The 20,523-nt window shown below is 34.0% G+C and overlaps 1 protein-coding gene and 1 long non-coding RNA gene across 26 annotated transcripts in view; both read right to left on the bottom strand.

The window, feature by feature from the left end:
- LOC147842379 (uncharacterized) overlaps positions 1-3,002 on the bottom strand; it is a 463,094-nt gene extending 460,092 nt beyond the window's left edge. The window contains exon 1 of the long non-coding RNA XR_015499635.1: positions 1,680-3,002. This is a non-coding gene — a long non-coding RNA (uncharacterized LOC147842379). The remainder of the gene's footprint in view (positions 1-1,679) is intronic.
- Positions 1-20,523, bottom strand: part of LOC141376138 (uncharacterized) — a 1,062,333-nt gene that overhangs the window by 1,019,966 nt on the left and 21,844 nt on the right. For 8 of the 25 annotated variants that reach the window (XR_015499513.1, XR_015499506.1, XR_015499508.1 and 5 more), the window contains exon 2: positions 20,123-20,209. The exons of the other annotated variants lie outside the window; for them this stretch is intronic. The gene's annotated coding sequence lies outside the window, so the exon portion shown is untranslated. The remainder of the gene's footprint in view (positions 1-20,122; positions 20,210-20,523) is intronic. 25 annotated transcript variants of the gene reach the window in all.

Below are 20,523 nucleotides of genomic sequence, written 5' to 3'. Positions count from 1 at the left end.
CTCCCATTCACTGCGATCCAAGTTTACCCAACTATGATGACTTCCGCTATTGAGAAAGTCAGACATGTGAAAAGGATCCATTATAACATATCAAATTTAATTATCTTCTCTTTGATCTACTTAAAATAGCATAAAGTTTTAATAGGCAAATTAATATTATAAAACTGTCTGTCCTGTTTTGAAATCCTGATGTACATGTATGCATATGGCTCTTTTCATTCAGATTTAAAAGCCTCTCACTTGCAAATACACACACATAAGTGCTCGTGCACACACAACTATAAACTCAGCTATGAACCCTGTTTATGTGTGTAAAATTGCTGGCATGCACAGCAGCTCATGGTCTGAAGAAGAAAGGTTCTTTTCATCATCATTAAAACTGACGCAGCTTTCGCGTCAACAGCATTCAACAACAAAACCGTCCAGAATCAAAAGAGAGTGAACTCTCATCCTTTCTTCTTCCTTCATTACTTCTTCCAGAATCCCTTAAAGATAAGTAAAGCCCAAAGTATATACCAGTTTTGAAGTGAAAGCTAGCTGAACACGCAGCCTTTCAAAGTCTACTTCATTGGATATCTTTTGCAAACACAGGTGCTTGACACATGTTCGCTACAAAGCCACTGCATTAGTCCAGATAGATATGAGAACAGTGTTTACATTTGAAAGAGTCTCCATTAACATTAGTGTCTCAAGCCCAGTCCAAAAAAATTCTCATTTAGACTGAAATGACAAAAGCTGCAAAAAAAATCTTCTAAAGAAAATTAACCTATTTTTTTTTTTTTTGCCAAACTGATTACTATTTTTACTATTTCACCTATACTATAGCCACAGTTTTACCGTGAATGCAATTGATAAAGTGCAGTTAGTATAGCAAATACAATTTTTTAGCCATGCAATTATTATTATTTTTTTTTTTTTGTGGTAAGACCATGGTTAATTTTAATTGTCAAGGGTCATCTTACTGCAAATGCATAAAAGGCTTGCTAAGATGAAACATTGTAAAAAATATAATAGGTTCTTTATTTTGTAATTCATTCATTCATTTATTTTCTTGTCGGCTTAGTCCCTTTATTAATCCGGGGTCGCCACAGCGGAATGAACCGCCAACTTATCCAGCAAGTTTTTACACAGCGGATGCCCTTCCAGCCACAACCCATTTCTGGGAAACATCCAAACACAATCATTCACACACACACTCATACACTACGAACAATTTAGCCTACCCAATTCACCTGTACCGCATGTCTTTGGACTGTGGGGGAAACCGGAGCACCCAGAGGAAACCCACACGAAGGCAAGGAGAACATGCAAACTCCACACAGAAACACCAACTGAGCTGAGGTTCGAACCAGCGACCCAGCGACCTTCTTGCTGTGATGCAGCAGCACTACCTACTGCGCCACTGCCTCCCCCTCAAACTTTTATAATTTTTATTATTCAGGCATATATTAAAAGTTCAGTTGTATGTTAATAAATGCTTTATTAACTTAACTTCATCAAGTTGTGTGACTTAATCTAAAGTGAGGATTATTAATCCTTTACAATTTACAATTAAAGGCTCAGTTGTATTCTAAACAGGAAAAGAGAAAATGACTTTAATAATTTCAATTTATTTAAGATACACAAATGAAACTGTATTAAATGAAAACTAAATCTTAACTAAAATAAAATGACTGTACAGTTTAAACCGCTAAATAACATTGAAATGTTCTATCACAATGTAGTGTTCAATTATTTTATTGTTGTTGTTTTACCCACTTGTATATTATATTTTGACACTCCTGTTATTCAGCAGTGTTTATAAACTTTACAGTAATTTTACCTTTTAGATACGATAGCAAAGATGTATTGTTCATTAATAAATTTACTTCAGGTTAGGTCACAAAACTGGATTAAGTTGAGTTAATAAAGCATTTATTAGCATACAAATCAACTAGTATATGCCTGATAATGCTTTATAGGTGATTCATAGTGTGTAATTATAAATTGTTAACAAATTAGTCTGTAAACTAACAGAAAAGATACTGGCAGTTTTATACCAGTCTTTGTACTGTTTACAACACCAACCCAGGCCACATATCACTTCAAACTCTTAAAAATGTCAGTAAAAGTCACTTTTTCAAGTTTAAAAATAAAAGTTGTTAGAGGGAATATCAAGGTCCTATTATGTAAATCAAAAGCATATAGAAAAAACAAACAAACAATACTGAAAACTGAATTTTTGCAGTGTATTATGAAATAATATTCCCCCAAAAAGTGTCTGTCATATTCGTTTTGTCTGGAAATGTTTGACAAATTACTGGTTAGTCCAGTTTGAACTCAGTCACCAGATCTAAACACACCTGCCCTCATGTTTTGATGCAGGACAGACATTTGAGTAAAACAACGTACTGAAAGCAAAGTTTATTTTTCTCTCTTTGTTTTGGAAATGCTGGAGCAGTGGAAACTCACCAACAATTCCTGACTCCTCCTTCCATTCTATATTAACTTTGTTACAATGTATCTTCATTTTAAAATATATGTTTGCCATTTAAAATAGCCATTTGGGAGGACATCTTCTAAAGGTTTCATAGAATATAAACTATAAATCTCTGTATGGCTAAACAGTTGACAAAGTCCTCGTTTAATGTGCAGATTAGTGTAGACATAATAAATTTTTTTTATCTTATTATTGAATAAGAATGCACCATAATCTGCTCCCTAAACTCCTGAAACACTGGTGTCCCAAATTTCAAAGTAGGCATTATAATTTTGGAAATAAATAAATTAAATCCTAAAAACAAGTAAAGCAAGGACTTTATTTTGTTAAACATCTTTTAACTACAACAGATGCAACAATATCGGACAATCCAATCGACAACATCTAGGAAATTCCTGTATATTTAGTCTAGCTTAATTTTAGAAACAATGCAAACCCCTTGACAAGCATAAATCTTTTTGTGGAAGTTTTTTTGTTGGTGTTTCAATTTCAAATACAGTAAATTTAAATGTGTAGAGCGTGCAAAACACAAATACAAAAAAAAAATCTTTGGCAGAATTTGTCTGCATTACATATATATATAAAAGTACGCATTAGGTGATCTTAAAGTCGGGCCTAAAGTCATGACAATGCAATCTCTTGTGACTTGTTGAATTAGCGTCCAATTCATATGATTTTTTTAGTACCATATACTCATCCCCCAATGATGGTTGAGATTAGAGGTGTAATTTGGGGAGCTCCTAAAAGTCATTTTTTATACAAATGAAATTGTATAAATTTGTATGAATTAGCCATTTGTCGGAAAATACATAAAATGTTTGTGAGATCAGGCTGGTCATGCAAGTGCAGTTCCTTTCTGCTTGAATCTACTTAATTCGACAAATACAGTGTCATAAATATCCATTATTTCACAATTCTGACTAAAAATATATATTTTCATTTGGTGCAAAATAGTATTGATGCCTATAGTCTTTGACAATAAGGGTCTTATTGAGCTTTCAGGAATCAGATTCCCAGAATTCCAGCTTGCTTTCAGGATGATCTGACTCTCTGCACACCCCTAAAACTGCATCTGTTTGCATTCCACTGCATCAAACGCTCCGCCAGAGCTTTTATTCTGCTGTGTGAAGCGTGTTAGCATCGCAGTGTGTCAGAGCTGTGCTAACAGAGAAAACCATCAGCATCTGTTTATCATCTCTGCTTGACTTCATCAGTCAAAAGAAAAAGATCAATACCCAGAGACAGGACGAGGGGAAGATTGAGCATTTTCTGTTCAATTTACTGCTCCATGTTCACTTATTTTCCAGCGGTTGTCCGTTGTTTTTTTTTTTTTTTTTTTTTGCTCTGCTCAGCTTCTTTCAGTCCCACTGTGTTTTTTATCATTAACCTTTCTGTTCCGTCTCTCTCTCCGCTCACCTCAATAGCTTTATCGTTCTTTTTTGTCTTGTGATGAGGTCAGATACTGAAAGCTGAGCATATTGTTGTTTGAGCCTCGGCGAAAGAACAGTTCGCTCAATATCAATTTAAACACAAACACAATTACAAACACTGACTCAGCTTGGGATGAGTTTTTACCAAAGGCACAAATGCACCACACACACACACACACACACACACACATACACACACACACACACACACATATATGGGGGTGTGAGGACAGTCTTTCATTTGCATTCTGTCAGAGGCATGTCAACCTGATTGACATGTATTTTACCGTTTCTCATCATAACATGCTTCTGTCATTTCCTGTCTTAATAGGGCCAATGTGACCCAACAGTGTGTGTGTGTGTGTGTGTGTGTGTGTGTGTGTGTGTGTGTGTGTGTGTGTGTGTGTGTGTGTGTGTGTGTGTGTGTGTGTGTGTGTGTGTGTGTGTGTGTGTGTGTGTGTGAATATGCAGTAGTGAATTGAAACACAAGGTCCATGTTTTATTCAGTCAATACAACAAAATCAGTGCTTAGCATATATAAGTACACCCCTAACAAATCTATCTTTTAAATTCATTTTTAATAGGAAGCTATACAATATTATATTGGTGCATATACATTAAATTAGTCAGTACTAAAGCCAAATCTGGAGCTTATCTTACAAAGTAACTTACAATAACAGTCCAAAAACTAGAACATCCAAATTGATATGTTAGAAAAATATTACATACAAATTTAAAAGAGAGGAAAAATCAAGAAAAACAAACAAAAAAAAGGAAAATTTAGTTGAAATTTTGCAGGTTGTAAAAAGTTTTCGCAATATTTTTCTTGAATTTAATTGCATTATCTTTCAATTTCTAAATTTGTTTGGTGACTAAAGTATTAATTTAATATGTTATGAATATGTTACTATTTTATCTGTTTAATAAATCTGTTTTGTTTAAATGCACCAAAATACATTGCCTATATTCACTGAAACATGGATAAATTTAATTTTCAAAATCTGGTGTACTCAATTATGCTGAGCACTGTATGTGTGTGCTTGTGTTTTGGGCTCAATATTGCCTAATGGAATACTACTGACTGAAATTTCTTGACAATAATTTTAAGATTTAAGTTTAGGGTTTAGATAATATAGAGTTTAAACAGTATAAAAAAAACATAATGTCTATAAAACATTCCCCTAAACCATGAAAAAAAAACTTTAAATTATTAATGCAAAAAGCCAATAGAAATGCATTCTGTAATATGGATTTTCCAAACAATAATCTAAAGCACAAAATAAAATAAAAAACTGTCCAAGCAAAAAAGACAAGAAGCAATAACAAGCAAATAAACTCTTCATATTTTATATGTATGTATATGTAAATATATTTTAATTTACAATTCACAGCTATCTTAATAAATGCATTTGGACAAGAGATAATATTTCCCTACACTGTATAAATTTTATCAGTAATATTCAATTTCTCATTCAAAATTTCAGATTGTGTGTTAATTGCTGTACATACGAGTTTCCTGAAATGTTTTACAACACACAGGGGTTTTTCTAGTCTTTTTATTTTCTTTTTCTTTTTATTATATGCTTAGTTCACCTGACAGTACCCAGTAGGCTCACAACATCATAAGACATTAATATTAGTTTAGATTTCAAAATTCAATATCTAGACAGCGTATAAAAAACATTATTATTATATTATAAAATTATTATAATGACATCAAATGCTGTTGATTTTTGGCTGATTTTAGGTTGTGCTGGAAAATGACCAAAATCCAACGTCGAGTCAACATCCTCAACCAACGTCGTAATGACATCAAATACTGACATTTATTCATCAGGTTTGACAACCAAAATCCAAAGTCTGATAGACGTCATAGTGGTAACGTCCACACAAAGTCAATCTGTAACATCATTAAGACGTTGATATTTGGTTGATTTTAGGTTGATTTTAGGTTGGACATTGACGTCTGCCTGATGTTGGGTTCTAACATCAACCTGAGTTTCATTACCAAACAAAATGCAACGTCCCCACGATGTTGAGGTACAACATTAATCTGACGTCATGTTGACATCCTGTGCCTGCTGGGTACTGACAACACACAAAATAATGGCAAAAGAACCATTGAAACATTTTCTAAACAGGTGCCTTGAGAAAAACAGCTTGCATAAATTAGCTTGACGTCCTGTCACCAGCTGTCCTCAGGCTTGTCTCAGTTATACAGTCAACTCATCTGACGACTGACTCTGTCTTTCTCTTCCTGTACCTGTAACCCCAGAGGGACCACCGTGACCGATCAGAGTCTTCCTCGCATCTCGAGGTGTTAATGTGAGGGGTGACAGCTCTCGGTGACCCCTCACCTTTCCCAGGATCCTCGGTTCTGATCTCTGTTACTGTGTCGATTTCTCCGCTCCATAAACATGTCAGTTTTGTGTTTGTGTGCAGTGAGTACAACCATATGTACATCCGCATCCGACCTTTGATGATGAACGAAACTCATGCTAACAGGTAGAACAAACGCTGTTTACATGGGTGAAGATTTTACAATCAAAACGGAGTTCGAAAGAATTACATAGGGAAGACAAAAGTGATAAAAGTTCTGAAAATATCGGTAAGAAATACTTAAAACATTGAACAGTTTTGTTTGTAATGCTTTTCAGCTAAAATTAAGACTCCTGTGCTACAAAAGAGGACTTTTATTATTAACTAAACATTTTTGATATATACATATATATATATATATATATATATATATATATATATATATATATATATATATATATATATATATATATATATATATATACACACACATATATATATATATATATATATATATATATATATATATATATATATATATATATATATATATATATATATATATATATAATACATTTTAATAATAATAATAATAATAATAATGATAAATATATTTTCGGTAAATAAAATGTATTAAAAAAGATTGCTAATAAATAAATAATTGGTATTAGAAAATAAGAAATTTTCTGTGTGTTTTTGTATTTTGTCAACTTGGAATTTAATGATTTAAAGTGTCATTTTGGCTTAAAATATACAGCATTTAGTTATGCTCTTTTTGGAAAATCCTGTTTAGAAAACTTGATCTCGGTTTAATTTTTGCCATATGGAATGGAAAAACTTCAAAGCTTAGTATCTCAAAAACACTCAAAAAGCAGACACAACTTTATAATTCCAAAGTGAGTAAAGTCTGTTTTCCTCGTAATAAATGTTTCATCTCTTTTAAGTGTTCTCCACTTTTCTCTCATGTCATTCCTTTCATCCGGGTTTGACAGACAGGTACTACAGATGTTATTTAATCTGTTTAAACTTGGGTTTTGGATTGTTTGCAGGTAGATTAATGGTTAATCCTGCTGTTAAGTGACAGGCTGTCTTGTAAGAGGATCCTTCTGTCCTCCATATTGGTGTAGAATACTTGAGAACATTCAAAAAGAAAAGGGTCATGGTTCAAACCCGAGTCATTAAAGGGATGGGGAAAATAAAAATAAATACAAATTCTGGCATCATTCACTCACACTTTTTACAAACCTGTTTGAGTTTCTTTCATTTGTTGGACACAAAAGAAGATATATTTGAAAAATGTTGACTTCCATAATATTTATTGTTCTTAAAATGAGAGCCATTGATTTCCATTTTTTTTCCGCATTAACATTCTTCAAAATTTCTTCTTTTATGTTCAACAGAATAAATTCATTCATTCATTTTCTTTTAAGCTTAGTCCCTTTATTAATCAGGTGTCGCCACATCCAATTGAACCACCAACTAATCCAACATATGTTTTACACAGCGAATAATCTTTCAGCTGCAACCCTTGGGAAACACCCATACACTCTTATGGTGAACTCTCCATTTAAATGAAGTGTCATGTCATTCAGTATCGCTGTCACCATCATCATCTCTATCTCAAGAGCTTTCTTACATTGAACTTCACTTTTTCCTGGTGGATAAATAAATGATGGGCTACAAGCAGACGTCTGAAGCTGCTGTATATATAATGTATGTTGTGTGTGTCTTGTGGGATTAGACTAATTAGAACAAACTGAAGATTTGCTCCTTGTACATCACATCATCTTTCTCCTCGTTCTCATTATTGGCCTCCTTTTCTGTGTCTATATTTGTCTTTTTTCTTTTTTGCTTGGGCATTATTACTACAATAAACTTATTCATGGATGTTTTCTCATTATTTGTGCTTCGATTTACATTATTTGACCTTGATCTCTGTTCTGACAACTTTCAATATTGAAAACTACAGCAGAGTAACTTATTGCCATTGAAGTGATTTATATTGATCATTTTTTACTGATATTGACATTGATATTACTGAAAGCAGTTTGTAACTATATTGTCTGGGTTGGTCCTAACTGAATAATAAAAAAAAATAGCTGCAGGAACTTTTTATGTTATATTTATTTCTATATATTATTTTCAAAGTAATTGCAAAGTAAATAGTCACTAATTATATGACCTGTCAGATGAAAAAGTAAAGTAAGAGATTATTTATGTTAGGTAATTTAATTAAAGTTACTCATTCTTTTATTCATTTTCTTCAGCTTAGTCCCTTATTTATCAGATGTTGCCATAGCGGAATGAACTGCCAATTAAAGTTACCTAAATTAACATAAATTCAGTTTAAATTAATGTATTTTTTGTTATTAACTAAAGGTTAAATTGATCAAGACATTTGAACATGTGTAAGGAAAAAAAAGAAATGCTAAAAATATCCATGGCAATATTGTTTAAATGAAGCGAAGAAAAGCAATTGTATTTTTATAAAGGTAGGTTACATTTGTCTGTCATTTGCTCGTAATGCAATGAAAAAAAAATTGATAACAATATGGTGTGTATGAAATATGAATTTTTTTTTATGTATATATACAAGTAATACAAGTGATTTAAAAACTTTTGCAAATGATTAGTTTTAATAAAGCTAAAAAAGATTTAGTTTGACTCAAAAATTAAGAGTTTAATTTTGGCGGAACAGTGCCTCAGTGGTTACCACTGTCACCTCACAGCATAAAGGTTGTTGGTTCGAGTCCCGGCTGGGGCAGTTGGCGTTTTTATGTGGAGATTGCACGTTCTCCCTGTTTGTTTTCCCCACAATCCAAAGACATGCGATATAGGTGAATTGGGTAAAAAAAAATTATGGCCGTAGTGTACGAATGTGTGAATTCGATAGTGTATGGGTGTTTCCCAGTACTGGGTTGTAGCTGGAAGGGCATTTGCTGTGTAAAACATATGCTGGAATAGTTGGTGGTTTGTTCAGCATTTTTAATGATTGAAGGGGAATTACACAAATCAATAGAAGTGCCTACTCAGCTGTTTGGCTGGCTAGCTTAACTTCTTCAACAACAAAAAAACCTACTAGCCCAACATTGGTTGCCTCCATATAATTTGGACACCTACAAGGGATTGGTACAACTTCAGAACATTATAATGTTGGAATTATTCACAACTTGAATGAACTTGGTACAAAAGAGTCCTTAAAGATCTGGACTTCCATGCTTCCATGGACAAAATTTCCATGTTTATTACAAAAACAATGATCAGGATCCAGAATGATTGCCTTATATAATGATATCTTGTATAATCGAAACTTGATACTGTACTTTGTTTTTTGCTTTTCTGTACTATTCATTGGATACCCCAGATTAAAGAGACCGCATTGGAGAGAAAGTGGGGTTAGTTGAATTGATATATTTCATTCTATTTTTTTTCAGCCTGTATGCTTTGTTAACAATAAAAAATATATAAAGAGAAGTGCCTACTCAGAGAGAAACCAGATTGTTTTGTTTATGGTAGCTCTGAAATTACACACAAAATGTTTCTTTTTCACAAAAAATCTCTTGTACACTCTTAAGCCATTACAACAGACAACTGACTTCTCTAAACAGAAGACAGTTGTTTATTATTATAATTATTATTATTATTAGCATGAAAGTCAGTGGTAAACAAAACAGTCAAACAGTTACAAACATTCTTCTTTTATGTTCCAGAATGACATGAGGTTAAATAAAAACGAACGCCATCTCTTTAAGAAAGCTGTATTAGTCTGACAAAAACTTAGACACTCTCCTTGCCTTTATAAGGCACCATGGTGTGTGAGAGTCTATATAGCGCACATGCATATTTTATGAAAATTCGAGCACACAAGACATTATGTAAACGGTCCCTGATCCATATAAACTCTCCTCCACCATCGTAAACAATTAAAGCTCTGAGGACCACTGCCATAAAAGTCTGATAGATCCCATACTGTGCGAAGATCTCCATATTTTCTGAAGACAATGAATACTGAACATTCGCAAACAAAGAGGCTAAAGTGAAGCGAAAGCCAGAGAGACGAAGGAAGATTATGTGCAGTGGAGAGATGAGACTTATGGAAATGTGTTTAGTCACACTTCAGTCAGCTTCAGACAGAGAGATGATGGGAGCTACACAATGGCAGATGCAAATGTGTGTGTGTGTGGGTGTGTGTGTTGTAGACAGAGGTTAAGGTAACAAACACTGCATTCAAAATGCGAAGTTTTGAGAGCGACAATTGCATTTAAACGTGGTGGTGAATCATGTAAAATGATCATTTTCTGTATAGTGATATAGAAATATTTTGATTTCTATAAAATATGACCTGTGACAGAAGGTTTGGTTCAACTAAAAACAAAAAAGGTACAAAATAAAACAAAATATAAGGCAGAAGTGGCAACAGAACTTTAAAATGTAGGATTTAATCTCATTTGAAATGAATGAACCACATTTATTAAGGTCATGCCAACATACAAGATAAAAGGAGGCCATGATGGCATTTATAAATGTTATTATTTTATTCTTAATAAACACTCAAGCCATTTAACTTGATTTAGATAATGGTGTTGCATGTTTCCTATCATCCATATGTAAATGAGTCTTCAGTCGGCACTCTTTGACTTGATTTGATTGTTTAATGAGGCTGTCGTTCTTTTAACTCAGCAAACCGTGTGTGTGTGTGTGCAACAAATAAATACTAGGAGTAATGACAACTAACAGTGTGTCTGACTTTGAACAGCAGTGCTGTGGATTTAACAGTCTGGCAGTTTCATAAATTTACACCCACACACGCTCCATTTTTACCATTACAGCAGCGCATAAGCTATAAGTCATATCTGGTCTCTTTCAGAGTTCGGAGGTCATATAAACACAACAAATGAGGAGCTGGTTACCAAGACAGCCACAGGTGTTTTTGCATTGTGATGTATGTGCATTATGTATTAGGATAGCATTACAGTGAGTACATTTCCATAAGGACTCTAATCTATCTGCCCTAAACCCTCATGTTTATAGTCAGTCATATATAAACACGTTTAATAGAGCTGTCAGTCACAATGAGCTTAAAGTTTTAAGCTCTGTTTACAGTATGAGAAAGGACAAGAGGGCTTTGTTTAAAAATGAAGTTTATGATTGACATATTATTTAGCCCAGAGATGAAGATTGATAATCATTCACATACAGTGCTCAGTATGTATGAGTGCACCCCATTTTGAAATGAATATTTTTATCCATTTCTCAGTGAATATAGAAAATGTATTTTGGTGCATTCAAACAAAACAGATTTATTAAACAGATATTTTTATTAAAATGATATTTTTGTCACAGAACATTTTAGAAATGGACAGATTACACATTTAAGTTCTAAAATACTCTAATAGTATAAAAAAAATAAAACCTACAACATTTCCACAAAGTTTTTCTTGATTTTCACTATTTTTAAACATTTTATTTAATATTTTCCCGAACAATAATTTTGGGTGTATAATTTTGAACCATTATAGTAAGTTATTTTGTTAGATAAGCTCCAGATTTGGCTTCAGTACTGACTAAACTAATGTATATGCACTAATATAATACTGTAAAGCATCTTAGAAAATATTAATTTAAATGAGAGATTTGTGAGGGGTGTACTCATATATGCTGAGCACTGTATCTCTGTTGGACTACTTTTTAACCCAAACATAAAAAATGAATCATGCTGAAGATATAACTAAAGAAACATTTACATTACATAGTTTTAAAGAGATATAGTTCACACAAAAATGAATCATCGTTTTGTGTTCTGTTGAACACACAGGAATGTTGGAAATCGGTAACCATTGACATCCTTAGTCTTTGTTTTTCCTACAACTGATGTCAACAGTTACCTACAACAGAACAACAGAAAAACAACAACTCATGACTAGTTTAGAACAAAACAAGGGTGACTTAATGACAGAATGTTTATTTTTGTGTTCAGCTAAAAATTGAAAACTTTTTATGCGTTTATACATGCATTGTTAATTTTATTCATTCATTTTCTTGTCGGCTTAGTCCCTTTATTAATCTGGGGTCCCCACAGGGTAATGAACCGCCAACTTATCCAGCATGTTTCTATACAGCGGATGCCCTTCCAGCCGCAACCCATTTTTGGGAAACATCCATACACAATCATTCACACACACACACTATACGGACAATTTAGCGTACCCAATTCAACTGTACCGCATGTCTTTGGACTGTGGGGGAAACCGGAGCACCCGGAGGAAACCCACGCGAACGCAGGGAGAACATGCAAACTCCACACAGAAATGCCAACTGAGCCGAGGCTCGAACCAGCGACCTTCTTGCTGTGAGGCGACAGCACTACTGCGCCACTGCATCGTTAATTTTATTATACAATATATTTATGCATGTCATTATGGGGTATTGTCTGTAAAAGTTTGAGTAAATAAATGAATTTATTCAATTTTGGAATAAGGTGACAATATAAATAAATTTGCAAAAAAAGTTTTTTTTTCCAATATTTTCATTTGAATTTAATTGTACTATATTTTAATTTCTAAATATGTGTAGTGACTAAAATACTATTTTAATAAATATCTGTTTAAAAATAATAAATATTTTTTTAAATAAAAATCTGTTTTGTTTAAAATGCACTAAAATACATTGTCTATATTTACTGAAAATTAAATAAAAATATTATTTTTCAAAATGCGGTGTACTCAATTATGCTGAGCACTGTATATGAGAAAAAAAACTTTTAGAAACAATAATCCACTCTGTGTAATTTTTTAAAGATGGCTGCACAACATTAGACAAAAAAACTCTGACATTGTGATGTTTAGTTTTTCTACAATGCTTACTGTGATATTAATGAAATTTCAGCAGATGACTTGAATAGCACTGTTTGGAAAATAATCATAATTTTAGATTGACTGGTATGATTTTGTAGAGGAGTGCATCTGCATAAAATATAATAAACACATTACAAGCGTAGATAAATACAACAGAGAAAAGCTCCAAATGAAATAAACAGTGCTTCATGGTTTACCAGTATTCTAAATGTATTTAGAAATCGAATAATGAAATGTAAAATAACACTGTATATTCTTTATCATATAAATAATGATATCAAATTCCAAATAGTTATTAAACTTATGAACATTGTAATTTCCTGTGACTTTGCTTTAAACTCATTTGAAATGCTTACAGAGTCATGGTTCTTGAAAACAAGCAAATTATAAACTTCCACTCGATTATGGTTAAACACTACAGTGAATGCACAAATCTCATGTGTTGTGAACTGTGCTGCTGCTCAGCTATAATTAAGTTATACACACATTGTGATATTGATGCTGAAATGATGTGCAGCCCTACTAGTACAGTAACATGACTTTTTGGAAAATTATGTTTGCAGGTATTTGACAACCAACACCTCAATGGTGACTATAAGAGACATTGCTAACTGGCATGAATACAGTATTTACAGACATTTTGTTTTACCATGTTTTCACCTGTTTGAGATTTATTTTTTATTTAAATAACGCAAAGGAGTCACTTTTCTAGGTTTAAGTATGTTTTTGTCATGTAAACATACCTTAAGTCAAGTCATACCTTACCTTGGTTTCGACAACAGAGTAACGTAAACAATTATTTCTTCTGATTACTGTTGTCGTTAGACTACTGTACAAAATGCATCAACTAGTACATCTGTATTACAAATGTGTGAATGTAAATACTGTATTATTGTGTGTGTGTGTGTGTTACGTTGTCTTTTTCCCCTTTTCCTTACATTTTTTAGTCTTGCACATTGACTGTGTACGTGTGTGTCTTTGTGTTACTGTTTTGAGATTAAACAGTGCAGACATATCTCAGCCTATATGTTTTCTAGTGCAGTGGTTTTCAAACAGACTGACATGTATTTAAGCAATGACAGAAATATAACACATGCAAATTCTCAAATTCAATCTAATAAATATAATAATAATAATAATAATAAATAATAATAATAATACTAAGAGTTGGGTGAAGCAGTGGCGCAGTAGGTAGTGCTGCCGCCTCACAGCAAGAAGGTTGCTGGGTCGCTGGTTCGAGCGTCGGCTCAGTTGCCGTTTCTGTGTGGAGTTTCCATGTTCTCCCTGCGTTCGCGTGGGTTGACTTGTCTGGCGTCTCGATGTATGAGAGAGAGAGAGAGAGAAAGAGAGGGAGATGAGATGAGATGATTATTTAACCTCCGGGTGCTCCGGTTTCCCCCACAGTCCAAAGACATGCGGTACAGGTGAATTGGGTTGGCTAAATTGTCCGTTGTGTACGAGTGTGTGTGTGAATGTGTGTGTCAGTGTTTCCCAGAGAGGGGTTGTGGCTGGAAGGGCATCCACTGCGTAAAAACTTGCTGGATATGCTGGCGGTTCACTCCACTGTGGCGACACCGGATTAATAAATGGACTAAGCCGACAAGAAAATGAATGAATGAATGAATACTAAGAGTTGGGCGTTGCAGTGGCACAGTAGGTAGTGCTGTCGCCTCACAGCAAGATGGTTGCTGGTTCGAGCCTTGGCTGGTTCAGTTGGCATTTCTGTGTGGAGTTTGCATGTTCTCCCTGCGTTCGCGTGGGTTTCCTCCGGGTGCTCCTATTTCCCCCACAGTTTAAAAGACATGTGGTACAGGTGAATTGGGTAGGCTAAACTGTCCTTAGTGTATGAGTGTGTATAGTTGTTTCCCAGGGATGGGTTACGGCTGGAAGGGCATCCGCTGCGTAAAAACGTGCTGGATAAGTTCATTCCACTGTGGCGACCCCAGATTAATAAAGGGACTAAGCCAAAAAGAAAATGGGTAAATAAATAATATGAGTTTGTCAAGACCAACTTTGATGCTGGCTTAAGAAAGCCTTGGCTATAACTCTGAAGAAGTTTTAAAGTGGAGCTACAGGCTGTGTCTAGTCAGTTTGCAACGGTTGATTGCTAGGTGATGTTCTGGGTGGATGCTATAATTATGGGTGATTGTTAGGGTGCTGTTGCTAGGATGATGGAACTGCATTTTCCATTTCAGTCAATGATTACTTCAATATTATGCTGCTCTTATGTGCTGGGCCACCAAGAAAGCAAAATTATCTCTGGTTCATTCTTTATGTTTTATTGTTCACTTATCCTCATATTTACAGATAAGCGTAAGTGTTATAATAATATAAAATGATTACATAATATTTAGTGCTAGGCAAAGATTATTCGCGATTAATCACATCTAAATTAAATGATATATTTATTATGTATGAGTGATACACACAGAAAAACAAAACTACACCATAAAAAAAAGATAAATGAACAGTAACTTACTGGCAACAATTATCCAGTAGCTTATGTATTTCATAAAATAGTAAAATTACTGTAATAATTACAATAGCATTACGTTACTGTGTTTACTGTAAAATGTAGTACATCATTTTACTTTTTTTTCTGCAACATTTTTACTATGCAGAACTACAGTATTTTAACGTTTAACTTTCAATCCTACTGAATAGTATTTTATTGCTAGAGATGGGTTGCGGCGGAAAAGGTAACCGCTGCGAAGAAATGTGCTGGATAAGTTGGCAGTTCATTCCGCTGTATAGCGACCCCGGATTAAAAAAAGGGTATAAACCAAAAAAAAAATAAATGAATGAATGAATTAATGAATATATAGTATTTTACAGTTATCAATTGTTATTTTTTTTAAAAAAACTATTTTTGTTTTTAAAAATGTGCAAGTGTTATTTTAAGAGTTCAAAGAAAACAAGAAAAAACTGAATCTTTAACTATACAAAGCAATTCTGTCACATATAAAATATATATATAAATTTGTTTCATATACTGTACATATATCATATCTAAATATTATAAAGATTTTCTTAAAAATATGCATGCCTGTTTGTATTTATATACATGATAAATATACACAGTACACAGACATATAATATGTCAAAACAAACTTTTATTTTGTTTATTTTTTTATTTTATTTAATTTTTACCCAGCACTAATAATAAAAAATGGTTTAAACGTTTTAAATAGTAAATAAAAAAGAACCAAGAACAAATGCAATTATTTACTTATTATTTATACTTTCACAATCACCAGTGATCTAATCCTTGAAGATAGCTGGTATACATATGGATTGCTGGACAACTACACACACACACACCGCACTAAGGAACTACATATCAAATCATGGACCACTCATACGCACCTGTTCCGTGTACCATTGATTACACACATACACACAGATTGAGGACCATTATGGACTGATTACATAGACTTTAAATACAGCGAACACACACACCTATGCTGAGTCTTGTGATGTGACAATAAAAGTGATTTGATTTGATTTGATTTCTTGTTTAACTGTTATTATGAACATTTCCATGTGTTTCCCTTGCCTTGCTTTGCCGTGATTTGACCATTTGCATTGTTTGTTTGTTAACATTGCTTGCCAACGCAACTTACCACTCGCCTTTTTAATGACCATGGCTCTGGATTGTCTGTATACATCTGTTTGACCCTGTTGACTGTTGCCTGCCGGACCATTCTTGAAATAAACCCTGCATTTAGATCCACACCACTGTTGTCAGCCTTCCCTCACATTACATATGCATTTAAATGTTTTTATAATTTTCAACACAGATTTTAAGTAAATCTCTTGACTTTCCCCTTATACTTTACCCTCTGAGGCTCAATATACTGCCTCTCTGTACTTAAACCACTTTTAAATAAACACTTATGTTAGCCTGTATAAACTTACCCTGCATACTCTATACAAGAATCTGGACTCCTAACAGAAAATCCGTAAAAAAGTCAGTTGCATTGTTTGGATACCCAACACCTTTGTGTGACTGCATCAGTAGAGAGACCGCTATCAGTCTCTTTGCTGCAGTAAATCAGAGTTCAGCACTGTAAACAGCTTTAGTGAGTGTTTTCTCACAGACGCCGTAATGCGACACTGGCGCTCTACCTGAAGGGTCTGGGGTGAAAGTGTGTGTTTGGGGTTTTGGATGACGGTGCATTTGTGCGGGAGAGAGAGAGTGTGTGTGTGTTACTACACAGCAGTTAGGTGTAACGTTACACCGCTCTTCCGATTATTGTGACAGGTTCCCACACACTCCCACCAGCTTGATGAGACTCACACACCCAAAGACACACACTGAAGATATGCAGCTTCCACTGTGTGTGTGTGTGTGTCTGTGTGTGTGTGTGTGTGTGTGTGTGTGTGTGTGTGTGTGTGTGTGTGTGTGTGTGTGTGTGTGTGTGTGTGTGTGTATGAAGTGTCCTAGTTCGACGTCATTCTTACATTACAGGAATGTTCTGGGTCGGACAGCAGATATGTCGTCCTATCTTACCGCTACAGGCTGTTTAACTCCACACACACATTCAGCATTGTCCTGTTGTCATCATATACCTGTGTGGTGTGTGTGAGTGAGTGAGAGAGGGGAAGTGAAAAAGGACAGAGAAAATTGTTTTCATCAGCTTGAGTGCTACTAGAATAAAGCATGCTACGAGTAACACACACACACACACATACACACACACCACATGCACACACACAGTCACAAATAACAGCCTGTAGCCCATCCATATGAAAAAGACAATGGAGACTTGTTCTCTTTGTTATGAGAGGAGATTGCACTCTTCACCACACATGCACGCACACACACACACACGCACACACACACACACACACACACACACTGATGAATGTATATTAGGATGAGATCAGCTCATCCACCTGTAGACAGTGTGCTGTAGGGCTGCTGCTGAGAGACAAGAGACAAAGAGAAAGAGGGGGGGGGGGTTGATGTACATAGTAAGTACCTTACTTAATAGTTAGCAAAAATGATCTACCCAGTCTATTTTTTCTTCTTTCTGTAATTATACATAAAATGTGACAACCCAGCATCATTAACATTATTTGATTATTGCACGGAATTAATTATTAAAAAAAAAAAAAAAACTATAAACTGATAATTAAAGAGCTATAAACAATACTTAACTATTACAATTTTAAAGTACAATTATTATTATACACTAACCACTAACTATGACTTCAACACAAAAACTATTTTTTTTACCAGTTAGAATTATTAGTGTTGTAAAATAATATAAAGTACATATTCTGCATTCTAAGTACAAATAAACAGCCAACATCTGAATAATAGTCAGGTAATATGGCATTGGTTAATAGTGAGAATGGACCCATTTCACATTTCCGGGTTTCTCAGCAGAAGTCATCATAGTTGGGTAAGCAGCACAGTGAATGGGAGAATAAAACAAATCATTTTTGTACAATCTTATTTGCTGAAATAATAAAAGAAAAACTAAACGATGGTGTTATCATGACTTTTGCAATAAGGAAAAAAATCGTGTCTGACTGAAAACGGCAGCCAGAATGAAGAAATATGTCAAATGAACTGTCCTGCCCTCATAGATGCTGCATTACAAACACCTTGCACAAGCGGTAATTTGTTTTTTGTAATTTGATACAAAGATGATATAAGACATACATAAATAAATATGAATATAGATGGGCTTTTTTATCTAAATTAAATTAAGAACACTGGGATTAAACTGTATTATCAAATTTTGAAGTGCCACCTCAGCAGCCCTTTGTGCTTTGTACCAAAACTTAATACAAGTTTTACAAACCCAGACTTAAAAGTCATCTGTTCAAAATAACTTACTTTTTATAACTACATTCTGTATCATGTTCTTGTATTTTATCCTTTTCTCTATTTTTATACTATACGTTTAATTTTAAATTATTGAATTGTGTATATGTTGTACAATTTTAAATTATTGAATTGTGTATATATACATGTTGTACAGTGACATTGGGTTTCTTGAAAGTCACTTTAAATAAAATGTATTATTATCATTAAGTTTCACCAAATCTGTAACAAATGGATGGTTGCCGTTACCTTTTAGCTTTTAAAAACTGTTATAAACAGAGAACTTTCTTTTATGTGTTCACAAAAGCCTTAAAAAGAGACTTTTTTAAAAACCCCATGCTCGTCATCTGATGGTCAACTATTGCTGTAGCCACTGAGATAGTAGCCTGTCTCTCTTCGTGTTGTATGTTTGGTGATTATTTGTACTGTTCTCATGTGTTGATGGATGAGATGTTAAGGATGTTTGTATGTTTTTATGTTTTGCAGAGCAGGAACCTGCTGCAAAACAACATTCATGCTGAGACAGGCCTGATTATCTTTTCATATGTTCCAGTTAAAAAAATATAAGTAAATAGATTAATTAATTAATTAATAAGTAATAAGGTACATAAATAAATAAATAAATATTAAAAACTTTCAAGGATTTAAGATGTTGATGACCGTTGAACATGTCATATGTCTTGTGAAAAGGGTCCATTGTTACTTAAACTACTAAGTGTAACTGATTATTAAATTGTATAATGCCATACTGTAAAAAAATATTATTTTACAGGGTTTTTTTCCGGCAGCTGGGGTGCTGGAAAAAAAACACACAAAAAATAACCGTTAAATTACAGACATTTACCATAAAATACCGAACATTAATTTACAGGAATTTACATAAATTTAAATTTCCAGTAAATTTTTGTAATTAACCATCAGTTATTTTACAGTAAATGTGTCTGTAATTTAATGGCTGCTATTTTAACAGGGGTGGTTCTGGCAGCTGAGGGTGGAATTTTTTTTAAAGTGCAGATGAAAAAGACAGCAGTATGATAAAAGTCATGATGTGGTCGGTCCACTGACATATAACGTAACATCAATATGAGTGTCCTGAGTTCTAATCCCAGCTCTAATACCTTTCCCAATTCTGTCCCCGCTTTCTTACCCATGAATAAAAATAAACCCATGATGTGGTATGAAAAGAGTGAACAAGACTCACTGTGGAGAAAAAGGGAGAGTGAGACAGAGGAACTCTCATTACCAGCTGTCCATTCCTCTGCTTTTCATTCACAGGAGTAAACCAATGCTGAAAAATTTAGGGCAAACATTACACAATTGTTTTTTTCTAATAGCTAGTGAGCTGCATTGTGTGTTGTCAACTTAGCAACATGCCAATTCCACACTCAAATTCAGCTCTGGAATAAACCGTAAGTCAGTAACATTGACAGACAGCTGCCAACTCAGACAACTGACAGTAGAACAGTAGAACAGCTCAATAGAGGTTAAAATGTCAACCGAGATCCTCAGTGAAAGTTTGGTTACTCCTTATTTTTGACGGCCCCTATTAGACATTCTGTTGACTACAACTAACTTTGTTACTTCATGTGCGTAATGATTACT

The sequence above is a fragment of the Danio rerio genome, chromosome 9 (assembly GCF_052040795.2).
Source record: "Danio rerio strain M-AB ecotype USA chromosome 9, GRCz13ab, whole genome shotgun sequence".
In the NCBI taxonomy this organism is placed as follows: domain Eukaryota; kingdom Metazoa; phylum Chordata; class Actinopteri; order Cypriniformes; family Danionidae; genus Danio; species Danio rerio.
This window is presented reverse-complemented; position numbering and strand designations above follow the sequence as displayed.